The sequence below is a fragment of the Rattus norvegicus genome, chromosome 9, assembly GCF_021556685.1.
Source record: "Rattus norvegicus strain SHRSP/BbbUtx chromosome 9, alternate assembly SHRSP_T2T, whole genome shotgun sequence".
Lineage (NCBI taxonomy): Eukaryota > Metazoa > Chordata > Mammalia > Rodentia > Muridae > Rattus > Rattus norvegicus.
This window is the reverse complement of record NC_141542.1, coordinates 8023951-8050237: the sequence shown is the minus strand read 5'-3', so window position 1 is coordinate 8050237 and position 26287 is coordinate 8023951. Positions and strand designations below refer to the sequence as shown.

Here is a 26287-nt window from a genome sequence, read left to right as displayed (position 1 = left end):
AAGAGTTTAATGTGCTTCATGGGAAATCCTACTGGAATAAATAGGGTTGGTTGTTTTCCAGTAATTATGGAGTGAAAAATAATTTTTACTCCAATCTGAGGTATAATTTCAAGGTTTAGGGACACAATTCTATACATTTACAACTATAACAATCACCCAGAACAATTGCAGTAAGCCTGTGACTGTTGGCTAGATGGGGATGAGTGTCTTTCAAACTTCATCATGATTTTTGCTAAGATCTTCCCTGTAATTGGTGGCTTGGCTTCCCTCAAACATGTGCTGGTTGTCTAGAATCTCCTCCTTGGTTAGCATCTCATCCTCGTTTTTGTCTGACTCATACACCAGATGCTGGGCCTCAGCCTGCACATGGCCATAGTCCTGAGGGAGGATCCAGTGGCAAATCTCATCTTTGTCCAGCTTCCCATCCTTGTTCAGATCTCAGAAATCATTGAACTGCTCCCATTCAGACAAAACCCAGTCTGGCTCAGGGCCATGGTCCTTGTAGGAAAACATGTCCATAATGTATGTGTGTCCATAATGGTCCACAAAACCATCCCCGTTGTTATTGATATCCTCCAGGGTTTCCAGAACTACAATCTCATATGTTCAAACTCCTCCAGGTGCAGAAAGGCAGTGAACTCCTCTCGAGTAGCTGTCAGGTCGCCATCAAGGTCTGAAGCCTTAAACCTCCATTAATCTCATGGTAGCAACTTTTTAAAGGTATGATGATCAGAGCTGTCTTGGAATTCAGCATGGTTTCCCAGGTACTAGCCATAGATGGCCGCTCGTATTCTTCCCAGGAGATCTTTTTGTCTATGTTCCAAACATAATCCTTCCTGACTTTAGCCACATTATTGTAGATGTATCTTTTCTTTACCCATTTCATCCAAACTTTCAGCTCCTCAGTAGTAATAAGGCCATCTCCATCTCTGTCAATTTGATCAACAATTTTCCCCAGCCTCTCCTTGCTCTGATCCAGTCTTAGCTGATCAAAGGTCTTGGAGTCCTCCATGCCCAGGAAGACCTCTTGATCGTACTGGAAGCCATAGTTGTTCTTGGGCTGCCACTAGCTCAGCTCCTAATCGGGCTGAACCAAGCCCATATTGCTAGCAGCAGTCCCAGGGCAAGTTCGAGGTGGACTCCTCATGTCAGAGTCTTGAGCAAAGGGATTCTACATGGCAGTTGGGGCTCGGTGCACCGTAGCTGCTGTCCTCTCCCCAGTGAGGGCTTTTGTTACATTTCAAATGTTATTCCCTTTCCTGGTTTCCCATACACAAAACTCCCTATCCCTCCACCTTCCCCTTATTCTACGAGGGTGTTCCCACACCCACCTACTGACTAACCCACCCACCCACCCTACCTGTCTCCCTGTCCTTATTTTCCCCTATACAGGGGCATCAAGCCTTGGCAAGACTAAGGGCTTCTCCTTCCATTGTAGCAAGGCCATCCTCTGCTACATATGCCACTGGGGCCGTGGTTCTGTACTTGTATACTCTTTGGATGGTGGGTTAGGTCTTGGGAGCTCTGGGTTGTTGGTATTGGGGATCTTATGGGGTTGCAAAGCCCTTCAACTACCTCAATCCTTTCTCTTACTCCTCTGTTGGGGACCCTGTTCTCAGCTAAATGGTTGGCTGCAAGCATCTGCCTCTGTATCTGTCATGCTTTTTGAGCAGATCACCATAGAACAATGAAGATGTATTGTATTGGAGTGATGTTCTATAGACAAATAGATGATTTATTACTTCTTTTTTTTTATTAACTTGAGAATTTCTTATTTACATTTCGAGTGTTATTCCCTTTCCCGGTTTCCGGGCCAACATCCCCCTAATCTCTCCCCTTCCCCTTCTTTATGGATGTTCCCCTCCCCATCCTCCCCCCATTGCCGCCCTCCCCCCAACAATCACGTTCACTGGGGGTTCAGTCTTAGCAGAACCAAGGGCTTCCCCTTCCACTGGTGATCTTACTAGGCTATTAATTGCTACCTATGAAGTAAGAGTCCAAGGTCAGTCCATGTATAGGCTTTAGGTAGTGGCTTAGTCCCTGGAAGCTCTGGTTTCTTGGCATTGTTGTTCATATGGGGTCTCAAGCCCCTTCAAGCTCTTCCAGTTCTTTCTCTGATTCCTTCAACGGGGGTCCTGTTCTCAGTTCAGTGGTTTGCTGCGGGCATTTGCCTCTGTATTTGCTGTATTCTGGCTGTGTCTCTCAGGAGAGATCTACATCTGGCTCCTGTCGGCCTGCACTTCTTTGCTTCATCCATCTTGTCTAATTGGATGGCTATATATGTATGGGCCACATGTGGGGCAGGCTCTGAATGGGTGTTCCTTCTGTGTCTGTTTTCATCTTTGCCTCTCTATTCCCTGCCATTGTATTCTTGTTCCCCCTTTCAAGAAGGAGTGAAGCATTCACATTTTGATCATCTGTCTTGAGTTTCATTTGTTCTAGGCATCTAAGGTAATTCAAGCATTTGGGCTAATAGCCATTTATCAATGAGTGCATACCATATGTGTTTTTCTGTGATTGGGTTACCTCACTCAGGATGATATTTTCCAGTTCCAACCATTTGCCTATGAATTTCGTAAAGGCATTGTTTTTGATAGCTGAGTAATATTCCATTGTGTAGATGTACCACATTTTCTGTATCCATTCCTCTGTTGAAGGGCATCTATCTGTGTTCTTTCCAGCTTCTGGCTATTATAAATAAGGCTGCTATGAACATAGTGGAGCATGTGTCTTTTTTATATGTTGGGGCATCTTTTGGATATATCCACAAGAGATGTATAGATTGATCCTCAGGTAGTTCAATGTCCAATTTTCTGAGGAACCTCCAGACTGATTTCCAGAATGGTTGTACCAATCTGCAATCCCGCCAATAATGGAGGAGTGTTCCTCTTTCTCCGCATCCTCGCCAGCATTTGCTATCACCTGAGTTTTTGATCTTAGCCATTCTGATTGGTGTGAGGTGAAATCTCAGGGTTGTTTTGATTTGCGTTTCCCTTGTGACTAAAGATGTTGAACATTTCTTTAGGTGTTTCTCAGCCATGTGGCATTCCTCAGCTGTGAATTCTTTGTTTAGCTCTGAACCCCATTTTTTAATAGGGTTGTTTGTCTCCCTGAGGTCTAACTTCTTGAGTTCTTTTTATATTTTGGATATGAGGCCTCTATCTGTTGTAGGATTGGTAAAGATCTTTTCCCAATCTGTTGGTTGCCGATTTGTCCTAACCACAGTGTCCTTTGCCTTACAGAAGCTTTGCAGTTTTATGAGATCCCATTTATTGATTCTTGATCTTAGAGCATAAGCCATTGGTGTTTTGTTCAGGAAATTTTGTACAGTACCCATGTGTTTGAGATTCTGCCCTAGTTTTTCTTTTATTAGTATGAATGTATCTGGTTTGATGTGGAGGTCCTTGATCCACTTGGACTTAAGCTTTGTACAGTGTGATAAGCATGGATCGATCTGCATTCTTCTACATGTTGACCTCCAGTTGAACCAGCACCATTTGCTGAAAATGCTATCTTTTTTCCATTGGATGGTTTTGGCTCCTTTGTCAAAAATAAAGTGCCCATAGGTGTGTGGGTTCATTTCTGGGTCTTCAATTCTGTTCCATTGGTCTATCTGTCTGTCTCTGTACCAATACCATGCAGTTTTAATCACTATTGCTCTGTAATACTGCTTGAGTTCAGGGATAGTGATTCTCCCTGAAGTCCTTTTATTGTTGAGGATAGTTTTAGCTATCCTGGGTTTTTTGTTATTTCAGATGAATTTACAAATTGTTCTGTCTAACTCTTTGAAGAATTGGATTGGTATCTTGATGGGGATTGCATTGAATCTGTAGATCGCTTTTGGTAAAATGGCCATTTTTACTATATTAATCCTGCCAATCCATGAGCATGGGAGATCTTTCCATCTTCTGAGGTCTTCTTCAATTTCTTTCTTCAGAGTCTTGAAGTTGTTATTGTACAGATCTTTTACTTGCTTGGTTAAAGTCACACTGAGGTACTTTATATTATTTGGGTCTATTATGAAGGGTGTTGTTTCCCTAATTTCTATCTTGGCTTGTTTCTCTTTTGTGTAAAGGAAGGCTACTGATTTGTTTGAGTTAATTTTATATGCAGCCACTTTGCTGAAGTTGATTATCAGCATTAGTAGTTCTCTGGTGGAACTTTTGGGATCACTTAAATATACTATCATATCATCTGCAAATAGTCATATTTGACTTCTTTTCCAATCTGTATCTCCTTGATCTCCTTTTGTTATCTGATTGCTCTGGCTAGAACTTCAAGAACTATATTGAATAAGTAGGGAGAGAGTGGGCAGCCTTGTCTAGTCCCTGATTTTAGTGGGATTGCTTCAAGTTTCTCTCCATTTAGTTTAATGTTAGCAACTGTTTTGCTGTATATGGCTTTTACTATGTTTAGTTATGGGCCTTGAATTCCTATTCTTTCCAGGACTTTTATCATGAAGGGGTGTTGAATTTTGTCAAATGCTTTCTCAGCATCTAATGAAATGATCATGTGATTTTGTTCTTTCAGTTTGTTTATATAATGGATCACGTTGATAGTTTTCCATGTATTAAACCATCCCTGCATGCCTGGGATGAAGCCTACAGGATCATGGTGGATGATTGTTTTGATGTGCTCTTGGATTCAGTTTGCCAGAATTTTATTGTATATTTTTGCGTCGATATTCATAAGGGAATTTGGTCTGAAGTTCTCTTTCTTTGTTGGGTCTTTGTGTGGTTTAGGTATAAGAGTAATTGTGGCTTCATAGAAGGAATTCGGTAGTGCTCCATCTGTTTCAATTTTGTGGAATAGTTTGGATAGTATTGGTATGAGGTCTTCTATGAAGGTCTGATAGAATTCTGCACTAAACCCGTCTGGACCTGGGCTCTTTTTGGTTGGGAGACCTTTAATGACTGCTTCTATTTCCTTAGGAGTTATGGGGTTGTTTAACTGGTTTATCTGTTCCTGATTTAACTTCGGTACCTGGTATCTGTCTAGGAAATTGTCCATTTCCTGCAGATTTTCAAGTTTTGTTGAATATAGGCTTTTATAGTAAGATCTGATAATTTTTTGAATTTCTTCTGATTCAGTAGTTATGTCTCCCTTTTCATTTCTGATTTTGTTAATTTGGACACACTCTCTGTGTCCTCTGGTTAGTCTGGCTAAGGGTTTATCCATCTTGTTGATTTTCTCAAAGAACCAACTTTTGTTCTGTTGATTCTTTCTATGGTCCTTTTTGTTTCTACTTGGTTGATTTCCGCTCTGAGTTTGATTATTTCCTGTCTTCTACTCCTCCTGGGTTTATTTGCTTCTTTTTGTTCTAGAACTTTTAGGTGTGCTGCCAAGCTGGTGACATATGCTCTCTCCAGTTTCCTTCTGCAGGCTCTCAGAGCTATGAGTTTTCCTCTTAGCACAGCTTTCATTGTGTCCCATAAGTTTGGGTATGTTGTACCTTCATTTTCATTAAATTCTATGAAGTCTTTAATTTCTTTCTTTATTTCTTCCTTGACCAGGTTATCATTGAGTAGAGCATTGTTCAACTTCCATGTATATGTGGACGTTCTTCCCTATTGTTGTTGAAGAAGCCCGCGGTGGTCTGATAGGATTCATGAGATTATTTCTATCTTTCTGTAACTGCTGAGGACTGTTTTATGACCAATTATATGGTCAATTTTGAGAAAGTACCATGAGGTGGTGAGAAGAAGGTATATCCTTTTGTTTCAGGATAGAATGTTCTATAAATATCTGTTAAGTCCATTTGGTTCATGACTTCTTTTAGTCTGTCTATATCTCTGTTTAATTTCTGTTTCCATGATCTGTCCATTGATGAGAGTGGGGTATTGAAAACTCCTACTATTATTGTGTGAAGTGCAATGTGTGCTTTGAGCTTTAGTAAGGTTTCTTTTATGTATGTAGGGGCCCTTGTATTTGGGGTATAGATATTTAGGATTGAGAGTTCATCTTGGTGGATTTTTCCTTTGATGAATATGAAGTGTCCTTCCTTATCTATTTTGATGAATTTTAGTTGAAAATTGATTTTATTTGATATTAGAATGGCTACTCCAGCTTGCTTCTTCTGACCATTTGCTTGGAAAGTTGTTTTCCAGCCTTTCACTCTGAGGTAGTGTATGTCTTTGTCTTTAAGGTGTGTTTCCTGTAGGCAGCAGAATGCAGGGTCCTCGTTTCATATCCAGTTTTTTAATCTATGTCTTTTTATTGGGGAGTTGAGACCACTGATGTTGAGATATTAAGGAATAGTGATTATTGCTTCCTGTTATATTCATTTTGGATGTGAGGTTAAATTTGTGTGCTTTTCTTCTCCTTGTTTTGTTGCCAAGATGATTAGTTTCTTGCATTTCCTAGGGTGTAGCTTGCCTCCTTATGTTGGGCTTTACCATTTATTATCCTTTGTAGCACTGGATTTGTAGAAAGATATTGTGTAAATTTGGTTTTGTAATGGAATATCTTGGTTTCTCCATCTAGGTGAATTGAGAGTTTTGCAGGATATAGTATCCTGGGCTGGCATTTGTGTTCTCTTAGGGTCTGTATGACATTTGTCCAGCATCTTCATAGTCTCTGGCGAAAAGTCTGGTGTGATTCTGATAGGTCTGCCTTTATATGTTACTTGAACTTTTTCCATTACTGCTTTTAATATTCTTTCTTTATTTTGTGTATTTGTTGTTTTGACTATTATGTGACAGGAGGAGTTTCTTTTCTGGTCCAATCTATTTGGAGTTCTGTAGGCTTCTTGTATGCTTATGTTTATCTCTTTCTTTAGGTTATGGAAGTTTTCTTCTATGATTTTGTTGAAGATATTTACTGGTCCTTTGAGCTGGGAGTCTTCACTCTGTTCTATACCTATTATCCTTAGGTTTCATCTTCTCATTGAGTCCTGGATTTCCTGTATGTTTTGGACCAGTAGCTTTTTCCGCTTTACATTATCTTTGACAGTTGAGTCAATGATTTCTATGGAATCTTCTGCTCCGGAGATTCTCTCTTCTATCTCTTGTATTCTGTTGGTGAAGCTTGTATCTACGGCTCCTTGTCTCTTCTTTTGGTTTTCTATATCCAGTGTTGTTTCCATGTGTCCTTTCTTGATTGCTTCTATTTCCATTTTTAATTCCTTCAACTGTTTGATTGTGTTTCCTGGAATTCTTTCAGGGATTTTTGTGATTCCTCTCTGTAGGCTTCTACTTGTTTATTTATGTTTTCCTGTGTTTCTCTAAGGGAGTTCTTCATGTCTTTCTTGAAGTCCTCCAGCATCATGATCAAACATGAATTTGAAACTAGATCTTGCTTTTCTGGTGTGTTTGAATATTCCGTGTTTGCTTTGGTGGGAGAATTGGGCTCCGATGATGCCATGTAGTCTTGGTTTCTGTTGCTTGGGTTCCTGCGCTTGCCTCTCGCCATCAGATTATCTCTAGTATTACTTTGTTCTGCTATTTCTGATAGTGGCTAGACTGTCCTATAAGCCTGTGTGTCAGGAGTGCTGTAGACCTGTTTTCCTGTTTTCTTTCAGTCAGTTATGGGAACAGAGTGGTCTGCTTTCGGGCGTGTAGTTTTTCCTATCTACAGGTCTTCAGATGTTCCTGTGGGCCTGTGTCTTGAGTTCACCAGGCAGGTCGCTTGGAGCAGGAAGGTTGGTCTTACCTGTGGTCCCGAGGCTCAAGTTTGCTTGTGGGGTGTTGCTTATGAGCTCTCCATGAGGGCAGCAACCAGGAGGACCTGCGCTGCCCTTTCCGGGAGCTTCCGTGCACCAGGGTTCCAGATGGCATTTGGTGTTTTCCTCTGTAATCAGTAATGTGGGCAGGGTGTAGTCTCTTCTGGTTTCCCAGGTGTGTCTGCCTCTCTGAAGGTTTAGCTCTCCCTCCCATGGGATTTGGGTGCAGAGAACTGTTTATCAGGTCGGTCCCTTCAGGTGCTGGCAGTGTCTTGATTTATTACTTCTTATTGATGATTGTAAAAGAATTCCTAAAATTAGATTAGTATTTTTAAGCTCTTTTACAATAGGACTGCTATTATGTTCTCTCTGATAATCAAAATTGCATTGAGAACTCTGCCATGCTTAAAGTGTTATGAGTTAATTGCTTCTGCAATACCAAGCAGGAATCTACAAATTAGAGCCCATTCTAAGAGGGTATAAACCAATTAACCACAGTTCATAAAAAGGGAATGAGTGATTTACTATAGGTGGAAGGACTGAACATAAAAAATTGACTGGATTTGCCTATAGGAAATTCCACTAATTCCTTTGTCACAAAAATTACAGCTTTTAACTCTCTCCATGAACCTGTAGAGCCTTTGACAGATGATGACAAGTTATCCTGATAATTACTCTTATCGGATATGCATATAAACATTCCCTGTTATCAACTTCTTATTCAACTTATGATTTGAATTCCTGTGCAAGCTTGAGGTGAACTTTTTACCAAGTGATACTGTGTTCAGAAAGATATACAAATGCTGAGGAAAAAGAGAGAGAAAGCTTTTTAGACAGAACTGAACAGAACAGAACTCAAGAAGAACTTAGAAGTAAAGGCAGAGTGTTGAAAGTAAGGCCTTGAGAGTAAGGAAATTATTGTGACATAAGAGCAAGAAGAAAGGAGATAAGAGGAAGAGAGCAAAGAGAACATTTTAAGCGAACTTTTTGGAGGCAAATTTTTGTAGAAACTTTTTGGAGACCTGAATAACTTATAAATAAAGGTTAAAATCACTTCTCAAGGTGTCCCTTTTCCTGAGCCTTTAACAAGCAACAGGGAGTTAGAGCTGCTCAGTTCCTGCAGACAGAGAATAAAGGCTACTTTCTTCTGTCCCCTGCTGAGGTGTTAAAGCCAGTGACTATAGTGTCTAGCCTCAAGGAAACTCAGGCAGCTCAGCTACAGTAGTAAAGAGACTTAGGCCTGAGATGGGTGTGATGGTTTGTATATGCTTGGCCAAGGGACTGTCAGCATTACAAGGTGTGACCCTGTTGGAATAGGTTTGTCACTGTGTGCTTGGGTTATAAGGTTCTCATTCTAGCTGCCCGGAAGCCAGTATTCTGCTAGCAGCCTTCAGATGAAGATGTGCAACTCTCAGCTTCTCCTGTACCATGCCTGCCTGTGTATCACCATGTTCCCTCCTTGATGATAATAGACTGACCCGCTGAACCTGCAAGCCAGTCCCAATTAAATGTTGTCCTTAAAAGAGTTGCCTTGGGATCAGTCCCTGTAGCCATTGCCCACATCACTCCTCAGCCAGCAGCTAGGAGTCACCTCAGGTCTGGGTCTGCGGAGGACTCTAAGAGGCTGCTGACAGTGCAGTTGGATGCAGAGGGCCAGGTGCTCCTCAAGATATGGTATTGGCTTCTCCATGGGTCCAGCCAGCAGTGTCCCTGTGCTGGGAGGGTTTCTACCACTCCGAGGAGACAACATTCAGAGCTCTTGGACACGGTGACCTTGTGAGAGCTGGCGATAATTTAATTCCATTTCTAGGTTTTCTAAGCACATTGAGAACCGTGATCAGCTTTACTAAGAAAGAGTTTGACTACTGTATCCTCGATGAAGGCTTTACTGCTAAGGACATTCTGGACCAAAAGATCAATAATAAAGTTTCTGCCTTTGACAATAGGCTGCTTTCTCTGTTGGGGACCTTGGAGACATTCTAAAGAAGCATCTGGATATTGCCTCTGTATCCTCTGGAAACAGGAATACAAGAGTAGTCAGTGTTAGGAAGCTGCTGGCTTCTGCCTATGTCCAGAACTGATCTGAATCAGTCCCACAGCTCCCTGCACCCAAATCCTGTGGGGTAGAGAGCTGGACCCTCAGAAGTGCAGTCAATCCTGAGAGTCACATCTATTTTCTGCCCATATTCCTGACACAAGAGGAAATTGCCTAGTGCCATCTGTGCCCTCTCGGCGAAGGGACCTGGGAGCAGTCAGGGGCGGGACACTTCCAGTGCCTGGGCCCAGAGCTGAAATCCAGTCACCACGTGTGATGACAGATTTGAAGGCAGAGGTGTGACGTCCTCTTCTGTGCCAGGAGGATTCAGGTCACACCAACTCAGGAGCACCCTATGTTCACGTATCCGGCTGAAAGAAAGCAAGTTTACAGGAGTGCTGACACATAGGCCTACAGGAGGGTCAAGCCACTGTCAGAGACAGCCAGACAGGACAACCCCAGAGCCAACCTGATGGAGAGAGGCTAGTACAGGAACCTAAGCAACAGCAAACAAGACCACTTGGCATCATCAGAGCCCAGTTCTCTGAGCAAAGAAAATACTGGATCTCCAAACACCCCGGAAAAGCAAGATTTGGATTTAAAAATCACATTTTATGATGACAGAAGACTTAGGCAACTGTAGCCTCACTGATCTCTCTAGAGGGGGAAAGCGAATAGGTTCTGTGGGCCGACTGAAGTTGAATGTGGACATGAATGAGAATGAACTGGGACGGGGAGGAAAGACGGCATTGAGGGGGAGAAGGCAGAAAGAGACGGCTGGAGTCGAGCATTTGAGGAGCAGTATGGAACCTAATGCCGTGGAAAGTTCCTAAAATATACAAAGGTGATCCTACTGAAGTGTTCAAGTAGTGGGGGAGACAAATCCCCAAGTGGCCCAAATGACGCTATTAGAGCTGGGATTGGGTTTCATCCAATTGATTGTTGGCCAAGGGGGTCCTATGGAAATCCCCAACAACCCAGGCTGTTTCTATGGAAATCCCCAAACAACCCAGGCTGTCTCCAAGACAGCAGGTTATTCTGCACAGCAAGTCCTGATTGCTGAAAATGACGTGTGTACAACATGATAAATATGGAGACAGTACAGGAAGATACTCTTCTGGCTACCAAAAGGGAAACATAAACACCAACCCAGCCACAAACCTGATCTACGATTCTGTTCTGTGTGCAGAATATGCTAGGACAATGGTAGAATAAAGCCTGTGAGAGCAGCCAAGCAATACTTATTTGATCCACTGACCCACTCCATGAAACAGAGTCCATACCCAGCAGTGCCTTGGTAACCAAGAACCAGGCCAGATATCCCAGGGACCTGGGATGAAAGCAAATAGTACTGATCTGAAAAAACAAAACCAACCAACCAACCAAAAAACCAATGAAATGACTCCTGATGACATCCTGCTATTCTTACAGGTGAGTGCCTTATTCAGTCATCATCAGAGAAGCAGCCTTCTGTGGTGGATGGAAGTGATGCCGTGAGCCACAGCCAGACATTGTGTAGAGGGAGAAACCTGACGCACACAGCTCTAAATGCGACGTCCCCACCAAACCCCTCCCCTCGGAGCTCATATGAGTTCACAGACACTGAAACAGCAGACACGGGCTATAGCAGGTCTGCACCAGGTCTGCTGCATATGTTACAGCTTTCGGTTCAGCCTTTTACTGAAGCTGAGTGCGTGAACTCGTAGGTCTCTGATTCTTGTGCCTTCTCTTGGGCTCTTTTTCTTCTTTTGTTTTGCTGTGTCCAAATTTGATGTGATAGCTCTTGTTTTTATTTTACGGTATGTTTTTTTGTCACTTTTGTTGTTTAAGAAAAAGAGAGAAAAAGAAGAAGAGCCTGTGTCTTTAATGGGGTCATTGAGCTTCATTTTGTCCTAGCTCTGCTTAGTGTGAAGTTTCTCATACATGAAAGTAAACAAAGCTCTTTTTTAAATATCTTGTTAAGGCATAACTTTTAGGTTATTCTAAAGTTTTTATTTACAAATATATGCAATTTTAACTGATACAACAATCATAAAATATGAGAGTTTTTGATAGAAATATATAAGCAGAATATTGCCAGTATGCTATTTCTTTTTTTTAAATTGTCAAAATAACACACTTAATAAAAGAAAAGGAAGTTGGTTTAAACATTGGTTCCCAAAGCCAACTAAATCACCAGGAACTTTAAAAACACATAGAAAGGGCACGACAAGACAATTTCTCCCCTCTGATCCCAAATGATTCTCATTATGAAGCAGAAAGGAAACTACAGAGTCTTAAAATATTCAAAATGGAATACAACTGAATTCAGACGTTAATGTGTCAGGACATATAGGAGCAAACATAACAACCGATTTGGGCAGGTACCCTGTTGTCACCCCAATCGCAATCCAGAGTCACTCTGGAAAGCAAATAAATCCAGCAAATAAAGCAAGCATGCTTGCCTAAGCCAGGCCTCTAAGACACTACCTGCAAGAAGTCCAAAAAGACCTGTGCCTTTCCCCAAGGGCGAGCAAGTTTCATTATCCAGTACTGTTGGTACTGAAAACGTAAAATGGCAAGGGACCTCACATACAGTTGGCAGTGAAGACACTGCCCATTATTAGCTATCCAAACGGAAGCTCACCTACCCGGAGACTGCAATGTCCTGTCTTTTTCTTATCATCCCATTATTTCTCTACTAAGACAAGGTGCACAGCTCTGCTTCTTGGTGTTGACCTATCTTGGAATGAATGCATCACAAGGCCAGGAAGCCATACTCAAACGGCTCGCCTTTGACAAAAACTTGGCCTGTGTGTTCTTGTCTGGTGTTTTTACCTAAAGAAATGGTTAATCTAACTCTAGAGTTCCAAAACTCACACTCATTGGTGAAAGCTACAGAAATGCTATAAAGCATAGCACTGTCGGCTCTGACTCCTAATTTAAAACCTGTAAACACCCTGCTTCATTAATAAAGACCAAGTCGATTGTGGTGGGATATGCCTGAAGGGCTGAGGCAAGGAGATTCCAAGTTTGCAGACAGTCTAGGCTAGTTACCAAAACCCAACGCGCACACGCTCAGCAGTTCTCTCTCTGACACACAGGCACTCACACACCATCTTTTCTCCCCACACACGCTCTCTGCAACCCCACACCCCCCCAAGCACGTGCACGTGCACACAGAGGAAAACTCAGTACCAATTTCTTCCAGGAATTCAGATGTTCTCTAATACATGAATACCAATCACATACAAAAATGCCTGCTGCCCTGCTAGTCAAAAACTACTGGCGGTCACATGAAACCAATCCAGTGAAGAAAATAACATAAATTACATCGTGAACACGCCATAGCAGTGGTATGGAAACTTAACACAGACAGCCTTCAAGTTGCACATTTTAATTTACAATGTTTACCAGTAAAAAGGATTAGTTACAAAAAGGAAAGCTGTCTGTACAAAATAAGGGGTTTTTTTCACATTCATAAAGAGAACCCACTGTGAATTCTTACCTTGTGAAGTCAACACTCAAACAGCTCACTTTGGTAAAACTATCTTGGAAGGACTAGTAATCCAGGCAAGGTAATAAAATTATCAGCTTCCCAATCCTGTCCAGGAGGAAGAATCTTATGAACATTTTCCCTGTACAGAAAAGCTCTCTGTGCTTACAGATCCTTAGAAAAGCCAGTGCTTTCAGGAGCCAGCCTGGTACCAGGACGAAGCACAATCTCCTGCTCACTCAAATGGCAGTCCTTCCTGAACCTGACAGACACACCTTTATCACAGCCTCAGGTCAGCAGGAGAACCAGGTGGTTCAGGATCAGCCTCTCTCCACTCAATAGTTCATCATATAAATTAAATATGGAGAGGGTCACATGAGAAAGGGGAGCTCTTTTTCAAACTCCCACTTCCTAAAATAATACACATCACAGTTTTAGTGAGCAGAGGAGGGTAAGTCACCCTGTTTGGGCACATTTCCTCAAGGGAAAAACCAAAGTATCAAAAGCCTTCAGAGCATACTGGCCCCGTCCCACTGCAGCCAGCAGCCTGATTCCAGAATGAAAACATAAAGTAACTGTAAAGCCCTGGAGCCTTCAGAACACTTTATTTAGTGATAAGCTGAGCTCTGCCGGTAAAAGCCCACCTCTAAAAAGTGAGCAGGTCTGATTCACAAAGTGTATACATGCATGACCCAAGGTAATGAAGACCTTCAAATGCAAATGATCCTAAAGCTATTGGAACCTCTAATTATGAGTGACCTGTTCAGATGTGCCTCCATTAGCCTTAAAAACTGACCGACACCCATCTGAAGAAGTACTTCACTTAGCATTAACATAAACACTTGACTAGAAAAGGCATGGTCCAAAAAACAATTAACTAAAAATTTAGAGTCTGAACCTCTCTCCTCCACCAACTGAGCGAACACACATCCGCAATGAGGACCAAATGGAATCAGTGCCTCCAGGGACGTGTGTCTGTCTGGCCATGTGATCAGGAACCTCCTAACACAGCACAGCACAGTACAGCTGCTCTGGGCACACAAGGCCAGTTCACCCCATGAAGAAACACAAGGGACCACGTTTAAACTCATCCCCTGTGTCAGGAGCAACTCCACTAGGGTTTTCATCGCTCAGCTCAGAGGGATAGGAGGGCGGGGCAACAAGTCCTAACCCTCGTTACTCCCAGTCCGGGTCCTCACTGACTCAGAGGTCCTTTGTGTATAAATACGTGAAAGGCAGCAATGGCGGCACTGCTGACAGGCTGATGAGGCCCCACAGCGGAGAAAGTTCTTCCTCTGCTGATCCAGTCTTCTCCCTACCGTCACAGTCCTGCAGTGATGGCCAAGGACCATGTGTGAGCCAGCTCTTTGTGACCAAGCTTTGGCAAGTCAGTAAGTTTGTCAAAGGCAAAATCCTTCTGTGGACAATGCTAGCTGCAGCTCCGGGGACGTGAGAGAGGAGAGGGCCCTCTGACAGGATTTGGCTCATCAGCCCCGCTTGCCCACTTCATTATGCATATGGAAGGGGAGAGGAGAAGGCACCACAACATGAGTCAGTTCTGAACTCTGCACAGCTGACATTTGTTCTTCACAGCAGAAAGGACTTGAATGAGAATCATGAAACTTGAGGAACACTTGTATTTTCCTTCGGGATTTAAAAATGTGTCTTGTACCAAAAGACCACATTCAGCGTGGGTCAGGTCCACGAGCGGCAGCAAGAGCTCGGCCATTAAGCGTGCCCAGCACTGGGAGGAGACTGTCATCTGCTTAGCATGGCTGGTGAGCAGGCCAGGGCTGCTCCTCACCGCTCTCCAAGTCGGAAGCCCTGGTCCCAGTTGTGTCTCCTGCCTCCGCCATTCTGATCAGCAGCTCGCCTCATGCTTGCAGGGCGCACACCAAACCCCGACACCCCTCCTCTCCTGCTGGGTACCCAGTGGTACAAAAACTGAGGTGTGGACAGGAAATTCCTTCCTCTCAAATCCATTGGGTATCTGAACATCAGGAAGAAATGAAGATGTCCGACAAGGTTTCCAATGAGCTCATTGATGACCGAGCCTCCAATGATATAGTTGAATCCGAGGATAACCCAAGGTAAGTAACAGGCCTTAAATCGTGTTCCAAACCAAAATGATAGAATCAGGTCTCTGTTCAGTTGGGCCCAGATGTAAAGTACTGACATGATTTGAGGAATCATCAGCAACTGCATATCCATGGCTAAGCCAGTAATAGTAATGCAGATCCAGTTGAAGAGAAGCATGAATAAATAGTCTGCTGGCCTCCTGTCAAAAGCTCCTGCCTCAAGCCGTGTAGAATACTGATATAAGAAATTTAAATTGACCAAATAAAGAAATCCAGTTCTGGGCCCCACTGGGAAATAAAAGGCGGCAGTGAACGGCCTCCATATCTGGAAGCAATAGAGGAAGGCTTCGGGCCAGAGGAAGAATTAGGCCGGGCTGATAATAGCAAGCTTGCCCATCAAGGGGACCGTGACTGTGGCAGCAAACCAGTAGTGCCTGATGGTGAGGAAGCTCCTGAACCCGTCGCTGATGTCCGACATGGTCGCCTGTCAGGTGTACGGCTGAGCAGCCCTGCATGTCCTCCTGTGCCCACTTCGCGGCCGGCTGCCAGTGTGCTATTTCTTGTCACCTGTTACTGGATTCCTTCGCACTGAGTGGGATGACTACAGATTGAATTTAGGGACTGGGACGTGCAAGCAAAGTGATCTCATGCTGGAGCCAGCCCTCTTTTAACGGCAATAAAGAAGGTTTGTACAGCCTGAGTTTAATTAAGATAGAAGTAAGAAAGAGATCAGACTCCTCAGCAGAGGACAGATGCAAATCCAGAAGGCATCTTTCCTGAGGGAGGCTTTTTCCCCACTGGTGTGAAGACTTGGGAAGAGACAAGAGTGCCCTGTAGGTCCTCCTGACTTGTTTGGATGTGGAAGGGCTGGTTGGTATACAGCCTGTGACATAAAACCCATGCCTAGGACACACCTGCCCTCAGAGTCCTTTGTAGAAAGAGCACGCACTTGTGAATCTCGGTGAGGAAGAAATCAAGAAGTGGACACCATTTCTGGCCATTTTAGGACATGCCTGTGAGAATAAATCCACCCAGGGCTCTCTTTTCCTCACTATCTACCTACCAAGAGGACTAATATTTATCACCGCTAAGTTGCCCTTTGAACTCACTCCACAGCCTATGCAGGCCTTGAACCTGGGATCCTCGTGTGTAGGGTTATGGGCTTATGGCACCAGGCTAGACTCGTTCAAAGCTTCTATTCAAGTGTGACACTTATTCGATAAGTACTCAACATTACTGCACAGAGAATCAGGGGAAATAGTAGCTCAGACGTCAGCAGCCTGTTGACTTGACCACCCTTGGAACCTCACAAGCTGTTGCTTAGATGGCTCTCTGAACAGACTGAGGATCACTGTAGAACAGGCAGCCAGGAGAACCCTGAATACACAACAGTAAACACGGCTGCATAAGGAGTCCATGGCTTTCTACAAAAGAGAGTCTGAGATCCAGTCTCTACACTGGAGATTTAAAGCTAGGGCAACAGAGTCGGTGGAATGAGATAACTCTGATGAAGACAAGGGTTCCAGTGGACCATGTTCAAAAGCTCTCACATATTTCACTGAGGGGGCTACCATGGCTTGGCCACCAGAAGCCGTATAAGACCCATGTGTTGTGGAGCTTGATGGGTCTGTGGAAGATCATCTCCCCATGAGAGCATCAGACATGTGTCATATAATCATGGCCAGCATGGTCTGGTTTGTTTAGACCAGTGAAGTGTGTGTCATTCCTGAGCGATGAGAATACAGATATAGCATGTGCTTTCCTTGCTCTCCCTCGAGCAAGCAATGTCCCTGGTAGTGGCTGCTCAGTGTGTGGAAGTCAGCTCCACAAAGGCATAAAGCAAAGAAAGAAACGAGCATGGTTTCCTATAACCCAATTCCACTTTGGGGTTGTTGTCTGGAACACAGTCTGGCTGCTGATCTTATTGGAACTGGAAGAGATTGCAATATGACACTAACCTCAGAAGAGACTTTTGTGCTTTGGGTCCCTTACCTCACAAACTCAGTTCCACAGAAGGCTAAGGTTTAGCCAGGGGCTGATAGTAGTTAGCAGGAGAAAACAAGGCGACTCCTCAATTTCTTAAGTACCAAACATACACACGCACGCACACAGGCACGCATGCACGCATGCACGCATGCACGCACAAACCCAAATCCCATGGTTGCTATTCATTTCATCGGATAATCTATCCCCAAGTAGCCTGATGTTCCCAAGAACATTCTGTGCTACAACATCTCAACAGGTGTTTTCTGTAATCTTTTACCTTCTACTCCAAAGTTCTGCTCAGTTTGAGAAAGTTCTGTGGACCGCTGCTAAGAGACTTTCTTCTTCAATGTTTGAATCACCATTAAAACAGCAAGAAGCAGCAAGTGGAATTAAATTCAGTAATGTCATTTACTTAAACCAATTTATCCTAAACATTAGTTCAACATGGAGCCATAAAACTATTTCGGTATTTATTTCTTCTGTTGTGCTAAATACTTGGAATATGAGACATATTTATTCTTCCAGCATAGCTCACTCTGAAGTAGCCACATTGCAAGTACTGGGCAGCCACAGGGCTGGTGGCCATGGTGTTGCTAGTGAGCCCCAGAGTTTATGGTTCAGTAATGTGGTTCATTATACTACCACAAGTGTGAGATCTCCTTGAAAAGTTTGTTTTAATTTTTAAAGATTTCGTGTATAATTTAGTGTAAAATGTTTTTGCTTCAATTCTTACTGTATTATTTGCTTCTGTAGAAAATTAGTTATTACTGTATTACTTATTTGGAAAAGGAATGATGTTAGCCCCATGGCTCTGATTCTTGCTAGTATATTATCTTGATCGCAAGAAGAACTGAGCCAGGGCCTGGAAATTTCTGTTTAAACTTGAGGAGAGAAGATGAGTTAGAAACCTGTAAGTCATGTGTATTTGTTGAGCTCCCTTTCCCGAAATGAGGCTCTCTCCAATTTACCTTTGAAAACTCTGAGTTCTAAGACTCCTGTTAGGATGAGCTTTCCTTTGGGAGGGTTGGGCTGAATTTTATTATTGTTGATTTTTATATGTGTGTGGGGGTGTAGTGAGCACACAGGCACACATTTGTTTGCACATGCATGTGCCAGAGCACACAATGTAGATGTTACAAGAATGTTGAAGAAGTCATTGTCACCTTCTGCCATACAGAATCTGGGAATGGAACTCCGGCTGTCAGTGATGATGACAAGTGCCTTTACTTCCTGAGCCATCTCACTAGCCCCACCAGTGAGATATGCTAAGAAAACGTGGCCTTTTGTGTTGTTGCCTGTCAAGTAATCTGCCAAGTATTTGGACCCACTATTTCCAAGGCAGAGAATAGCTCTTCTCTGTCCCACACCCTGCCCCCATGGCTGGCCATCTAAACTCCCTGTGCTATTTTTGCCAACTTGATACAAACTAGAGTCGTCTGGAAGCAGGAACATCGGTTGAGGAAATGTTTCCATCTTCCTGGCCTGTAGGTGTAAGACTCTCAGAGAGAATCTTCCCTCAGGAGGGAGATCCTCAAGCCCCAATGACCAGTCCGAGTCCACAGGCTGCAATCTGCAAGAGGATTTTTATTGATCAGGAAGCACAGGTATCTGTGGGTGTCCCAGTCAATTTGGAAGACTGGCGCGCCTAGCAGAACCAGGGACGGGTTTTTATAGTGTATTGGAGAGCAGAAGCAGGCTTACAGAAGCGGATGCACGGTTACAGGGATGTGATTGGTGGAGTAAATGAGGCATACGTGTATGATACCTATTTTGGCTATAATCATAACAGTGAGTTAGCAAAAAGTACATGGTGGTCAGGGCTTCCGGGGGGTCAGGGACTGTTTCTTTTTCCTACCAGGTGGCCCATGGAGCAGTGCCCATAATTTAGTCTGGTTTCTGCATTTTGTTTTCTTTTCTGGTCTGTTTCGTCTAAATGATGGGTCAGTTTGTCCCACATATCTAAAAACTTACTTTTTACTTCTATATTTGAGGGCCTTGGGCTTGTACAATTCCCTTTCTGGGAGGGGGTCTTTCATAGGAATGTCTCGGTAGATTGTCTTGATTGTTGACTGGTGTGGGAGGCCCCTGTCCGCTCTGGGCAGTGAAGTACCTGGGCGTGTGGTTCTGGGAGGTATAAGGAAGGCAGCTGAATGTGATCCTGGAGAGAAGCCAGCAAGCAGCACTCCTCCACATTCCCCACCTCTGCTCCTGCCTGAGTGCCTGCTTGGCTTCCCTCAATGATCAGACCTGTGCGTCAAATAAATCCCTCCTCCCAGAGTTTACATGGTGTTTAACATAGCACTACAAAGCAAAGTAGGCCCGCCATCATGGCTGAACAGCAACTAGCAGAAGATGTTCTCTAAGACACCCACGGCATGTGTGCTAATAAAGGGTTGCCTGAGTTTTAGAGATCCAAAGTCAAGAAGTTGTTAGCCATGGCTGTCTGTGAAGAGGATTCTGAGAGATTTCCTCTTTGCCATTCATGTTGGAATCTCACTGTTTCCCTCACAGCAGGAATAAAGTCTAGAGCTCACCACTTGTGAGTGAGTGGTAGGGTTCTTCAGAGTCCAGAGTAATTATCTGAACACGAGAAGGGGAGGGGAGGCGAGAGGAAATGTCTTGCTTTTATCCAGTGCTCAGTCAAGTCAGCCCTGGACAAATGTATATATAAAAAGCACTAAGTGAGATCAGCAGGTTGGGTATGTGTGTGTCTGGGTGTGTGCTCACGTGCATGTGTGAATTCTGGGAAGTTATTTTTGAGGTGTTTTTTTTTTCTTATTTCATTTTAATGTAGCTATTTTGTGTGGGGGAGGGGAGCACATAGGCACAAGGAGGACAGAAGATAACTTGTTAGAATCAGCTCTGGTCTCCTACCGTGTGGATCTTAGAGAATTAAACTCAAGTTGTCATATGTCTGTGGCCAACACTAGCCTTCACCTACTAAATCATTTTAGGAGTCTTGTTTTTGAGATAAGTATTAAGTGAGAGGATTTCGAAGGTTCCTAAATATAATGAAAACCAAACAAACATTTAAAATAATTGATACAATTACTTAATTTGAATTCACTTGCATCTCTTTTCATACTTAAAGCCATAAATTATGGAGTCTCTCTGAGTTTATCTCCTACCTGGAAGCAGGGCCCCAACACCCGTAGCACAGTGAAGGACAGAGGTTGCCTGTTCTGCCTCTGTGAGAAGCAAGAGAGGGCTGTACTTCCTTGCTTTCTTCTCTGGCGTCTCCTAGAAGTGACTTATGAGGCTTTCTATATTGAAATGCACCATGTGCCACCATGATGTCTGAAGTACCTAACCCTACAGGGTAACCCTGTGATGGATGAAGAAACAGGCTCAGTAGAAGCAAAGTTTCTGGAAACCATCGGTTCTAAAGCAGGAGAACTTTTATTGTTAACCAGCATTATGTTTCCCTTTGCCGCCCTCTCTGACCATCAGATATCTCCAAGCACTTAGGGTCACTCAAGTATTTTGTCAGTCGCTCTCTTGTTCTGAGTCCGTGCCTTTGTTGATTGGGCTGGAGAATATGCTTCAGTGCCCAGATTCCAAGTTGAAAGAGCCAAGCTGCTGTAGCATGGGGACCTCTGGAAACAACTTTGAGCTCTGTGGTTGGGTGAGCCATGTGCTAAGCCTTGCTGCTTGGTTGAAGGTGAATAGAATTCTGGGAAGAGCAGTATTGGAATATTTCTGATGTTGTGCTGGAAGACCAGGTTTTCAAAAAAAAACTTTACAAATGGAAGCAGGGTTTGTGGGGCACTGCCTCCGGAGTTGAGAGTACTTGCTGATTTTACAGAGGACCTGAGTTCAGTTCCTAGCACACAAATCAGATGGCTCAAAACCATTCCATTTCCAGAAGACCCAGTACCATCTTCTGTCCTGTGTGGGCACCTGCATATATGTGATATATGCTCAAACAGGAGCACTTGAACCAGTGCACATGTATGCACAGGTGCACATGTTTGAGCGTAAGCACACACACACACACACACAGACACACAGACACACATGTACACACATACACACAAACATGTACACACACATATACACAGAGAGCTTGATAAAGAGTATAGCATGTGGTTTGTATACTTCATATAATTATTTTAAGGACCAAATTAAAGTGTTTGAAAATATATCAGCACTTCTTACAATAGACTCTCTTTTAAATAGATGTTATGGTATTTTCTGCCCACCTCACTCTCTCCTGGGGAGAGCCAATCTCAAATTTCCTTCCTGGGAGTGGTATTTGTATAAAAGTCCCTAGCAACGGAGCCTGTGTTTTTCTCACACAGAATTTCATGAGTTAGCAAAGGTCTTCTGGTTTTAAGGAACAGAATAACCTCAGATTGTTTAAAATTTTATTTGTTTGCCTGTTTAATGAGTGCTCTGCTGCATGTACACGGGGATGCCAGAAGAGGGCACCAGATCCCCTCACAGACAGATGGTCCTGAGCAACCAAGTGCTTGCTGAGAGTTGAACTCAGGACCTCTGGAAGAGCAGCCAGTGCTCTCAACCATCTCTCCAGCCCCCAGAGAATATTATTATCCTAGAAAAACGAACCTGGCAAAAATTGAAGCTTTGCCCACTTACTTACCTATTTAGTGTAATTTGAAATTTTAAAACTTCTTTATGATCGCCCAGGAGGGCCTGAGCACTTTTGTTCAATCCTTTGTAGGAAGCAAGGAAGCAATTATAGTTGTTTTCTTGGCTATTTTTAGTTCAAGGAGTTTATGCCTCCAGCAGAGCACAGGGAAAGCCACCATGCTTGGACCAAACCAGCTGCCAGGTTCCTCTCTTCTTCCTGCAGAGGAGAAAGTTCAACCTCAGAATGTACTATTTTGCTGCTGAATTTATGTGGTTTGAAGGTTGAGATCCTAGAGAGCTGAGTAAAAGTAGGGTATTAGCTCTTAGAAGTTTATCTCCATGTAAAACACCTGCAATCTTTTGTTTCTGCTACACCCACCGCTCGGTCTGTGAGGGCATTTTCAGAGGATTTGCTGACACAGGACGGTCCACCTGAGTGTGAGCTGCACCATCCCATCGGCTGGGGTCTCATCAGAGTAAGGGGGAGCAAGGACAGCAAGCCTAATCGCCTTTTTATTCTGTTCCTGTGTGCTGACATGGGCTGAGCTTTTGAAAAAAATGCCTGCAGCTAGATCCTTCCCAGTGTCTCCAATAGGAGTCGGTTGCATGGCCAGCTCTGTGACAAAGGTGTTTCCTCCAGCAGTGAATACTTTCACTATGACATCAGAAGCAGGAATAGCCATCGAGTCAACTGCCACAAGGCTCCAACTTAGCCTGGAGTTCTTGTCTATGCCTCAGTTTATATGAAGTCTCTGCCTGACTCTGAACTTTCAGATCTGGTAATTCTTCATAGAGAGGACTGCCCTGTGAGCTGTGGGCTGTGTTTATCAATCTGGCCTACGCACTCGCCATGCATTAGAGCCTTCTAGAGACCATCAGTGCAGAAGACATGAAGGAGCTCAGTGCAGTAGAGCAAGCCTGCGGATTGGGTGGGAGGTTTGGGGGCCGGGGGAAGATAATGGGGCTTAGATCTTTTTGAACATTTATTTCATTTCTGGTTATGTCTGCATGTCTATGTGGATCCATGCCTGTTAGTGCAGGTTCCTGGAAGGTAGAGGCATCCAATCACCTGCAGTCGGAGTTACAGACAGTTGAGAGCCACCTGACCTTAGTGCTAAGAATCAAACCTGGGTCACCTGGAAGAGTCACAAATGCTCTTAACTGCTGAGCCATCTCCCCATCACCCAAGACTCCAGCTTTTACACTAAGGCAAATGACATTACAAGGAACACTCTCTCACTGACATTTTACAGGAGCTACTTTGGCTGTTGTAATCCACTACTATGGAGCAACGCAAGGAGCAGGTAGACTACTCAGGAAGCCATCCCAGCTGAGGTCAGCTATGAGGACCTGGTGGGGCTGAGCAAGAGCAGAGAGGGTGAAAAGTGGACGGAGGCTCAGCACACTTGGATCACACACACTGTGGACCGTGGTGCACTGCCTGGGACATGAGAGGAAGAAGGAGTGGGGAGTCAGATAAGACTTTGACCTGGTAAACAGGAGGCTGGACTTGCCATGGACTGGGTAGAAGTAGAAGACTGGGTCCATCAAGGTTCAGGAATGGCTCTGGCTAGTTTGGGACAAGCTAAGTTTTGAGAGATCTGCAAGACACTGGAGTTCCCAGGGGAAATGAACAACTGGCTATGCGTCTGGGGACAGTGCCTTTGGATCACACAGGGCAGCATGCCAGCAGGTAGCTAGAGCCATGAAAATGCATGGGCTTGGAGAAGAGAGGGGATGAAGAACAAGGGTCTGTGTGGTTCCTCACTCCAGGGGAGAACAGTGGGGAGACTGCGGAGTCCTCAGCAAAGCAGGGTTCCTGAAGACCAAATGGAGAGCAGATACAAGACGATGGAGCGGCCAGTATGAAAACAGACATCAGGACTAACAGCCACTGGATTTAGGGATGTAGCAGTCACTGCTAATTTGAACAAAAGCAGTTGGTTACACAGTGAGTCAACTGAGAATGCAAAAGGGGGATAGGACACAGAAAGGGATCTTCCAGGGAGTTCTGCTCTAAAAGATTGGAGAAGGTGGGGTATTAGCTGTGGCAGTGGGGTTGACAGAGGTGTTTGTTTGTATAAGAAGATAGGTAGCACATAATGTTTAAAATGGGAATTGTGATGACTGCTCTTGCTTGCGGAATTGATTGTATTAAGCACCTAGGAGATTAGTGAAGATGCCTCTGAGTGGCTGGGATGCTGTCTTAGAGAGGATTAGCTCACCATGCATGTGGGTGGCACTCAACAGGCTGTGGGTTCCAAGTGAAATAAAGGATGTTGGGAGATAGGTCAAGATTACACTCTGGTTCCTGGCCCCCATGTTAATTGGCTGTTCCTCTACTGAAGCTTTCCTCCCAACCTAGCTTCCTCTCCACAGGAACCAGCTGACCTGGACTGAAACCACAAGCAAGGAAACAAAAGCAAAAGATGTCCCTCCCTTATGTAATTTCTAACAGATAGTTTGTCCCACCAGCAAGACTGACAAACACAAGACTAACCCTGGCACTCATGGGCTGGGAGTTTAACAGAAGAGAAAGAAATGGCTTCAGATAAAGGCAGCACCGTTCACAGATGGGGACACAGGGTCCTTGGGACACTTGCCCGAGGGAGTTTGCAAAGCTTCTTTTCTGACCATTTCTGTTTTGTCTGAGAAACAGGCCAATGGCTGAGGCACAAATAGGGAAGGAGAGTGAGGAAGATGGAGAGCAGCCACTGTCATGTAGGAAAGTGTAGGACAGAGTCAGAATGTCTAGACTAGGGAACAACACATATACACTCGAAGGACAACTTAAAGGTCGTAGGTATTGGTACGTTTCCTCTGGCCATTTCTCCAGTAGCACGTGTGCAGGTTTAGAGAACACTCAGGGAGTCACCTTTTGAAAAAGGATTTCTTATGCACGTGTTAGTTCAGGGAGTAACCAGGTCAAGGACATGGCCCAGAGGGTTGGGTACAGTAGTCACCTACATTGTTGGAAGAACACATCTTTCAGAGCTGTGGTAACAGAGCACTGTTTACATTTCCTCACATGCGCCCCATTCCGCATGCTCTTCACATCACTGTGGAAATGAAATGCAAGATACAAACAAGGACGGACTCTGCTCTTCATTAATGTGGAATTAGGAGGTGCTGGGCTCCCCCACTGGCAGAGGAGAGCCCGATGGGGTGGGCTGGATTCCTTGTTGCTATGAACTACAGTGATGACTTAGTATGTTCACAGTTTTAGCAAGAGCTGAGTGAAATGAAGGCTATGGATATCCTCTGTGCCCCCTTCACAGAACCATAATGAGGGTGTGGCATGTGGGTGGGAGTGTTTGTGCTGCACAATTAGAGTCTCCAAAGCCCCTGCTCACTCTTCCTTTTATTAAGAAGCTCAATAATTTAATGAATGACTTGGAAGTCAACTTTGCTTTGTGATTTGAATCCACCTAGTCTTTTGTGTGTGTACAGCATTGATGTGTACAAGAAGCAGTGCTGGCAAGAGATGCTCTTAAATGATCTTTCACCTATTTTAAGAATATCTGGGATCTTGGTGTGGGAAGGGAAGTGATATGGCACATGCGGCCTGTCCCTGGGACCACATAAACTTTTAGCGTCTTGGGTCTGCAGTTGGGAAGTAGTGCTCTTGGAACCTCAGTTTCTGCATCTGGGAAATGGGGTGATGACAGCTTTGGGGGCTGTGCCCATGAGACTGATGATGACCATGCTTGCAGAGGAGCATGGGTATTATTTATTGTCGTTGCTGTGGTTGGCAGTGAAGAGAGGAAGAGTTGGGGATCTGCCCTGCCTTGCTCCAGAGGACTGACCATCTTAGATTAATTAAAAACTTTATGTTTGCTGAAAATTTTATTCTTAACCAGTCATTTCTTCTGCAAACCCTTCCCATATTCAAGATATGAGGTGATTTAATTGGTCTCCTTGCACGTAACTAAGAAGGAGATTGTCGACCAGTTTGGTAAGAAAACAGCTTATATACAGTATTTAAGGATGGAGCTGCTCTCTCCCATACATAAGCCATTAGCCATGCGGCCATTTAAATGCAAACCTGTCACAGTGAAATAATATAAAAAATTTGCCTTCTCACTTGCACGTGCTACATTGGAGTATTTGAGTATTTGGTCACCACACATTGCCGGGTGGCTGCAGCACTCAACAATGAGGACAAAGAACATTTCTGTCACTTTTCTGTTGCCCTCAGGCTAATGCCCTAAATAAAGTTTCTTAAACATACAGGAGAAAACCATAGAGATCAGGGCACCTTGTCAAAAAAGACAAGGTGCCTCAGTAAACAGTGACATCATAAATTTGCAAAGAATCAAATTGCACTTTGCTGTAATGATGCCACGAAATTGAATAAAATTGCCCATAAGTTTTTTTATGGAAGGTGTGAGAAGAAAATAAATATTTTAAACTATTTTAGAAGCTTTGACAGTATACATCATTTTTCATAGCAGAAATTC

At 43.8% G+C, this 26287-nt stretch overlaps 2 pseudogenes; both read right to left on the bottom strand.

Annotated features, from left to right (window-relative positions):
- Window positions 1–210: 210 nt before the first annotated feature.
- On the bottom strand, window positions 211–1012 carry Rcn1-ps14 (reticulocalbin 1, pseudogene 14; annotated as a pseudogene).
- Window positions 1013–14845: 13833 nt separating this feature from the next.
- Window positions 14846–15547, bottom strand: Derl1-ps3 (derlin 1, pseudogene 3; annotated as a pseudogene).
- Between the last annotated feature and the right edge of the window lie 10740 nt (window positions 15548–26287).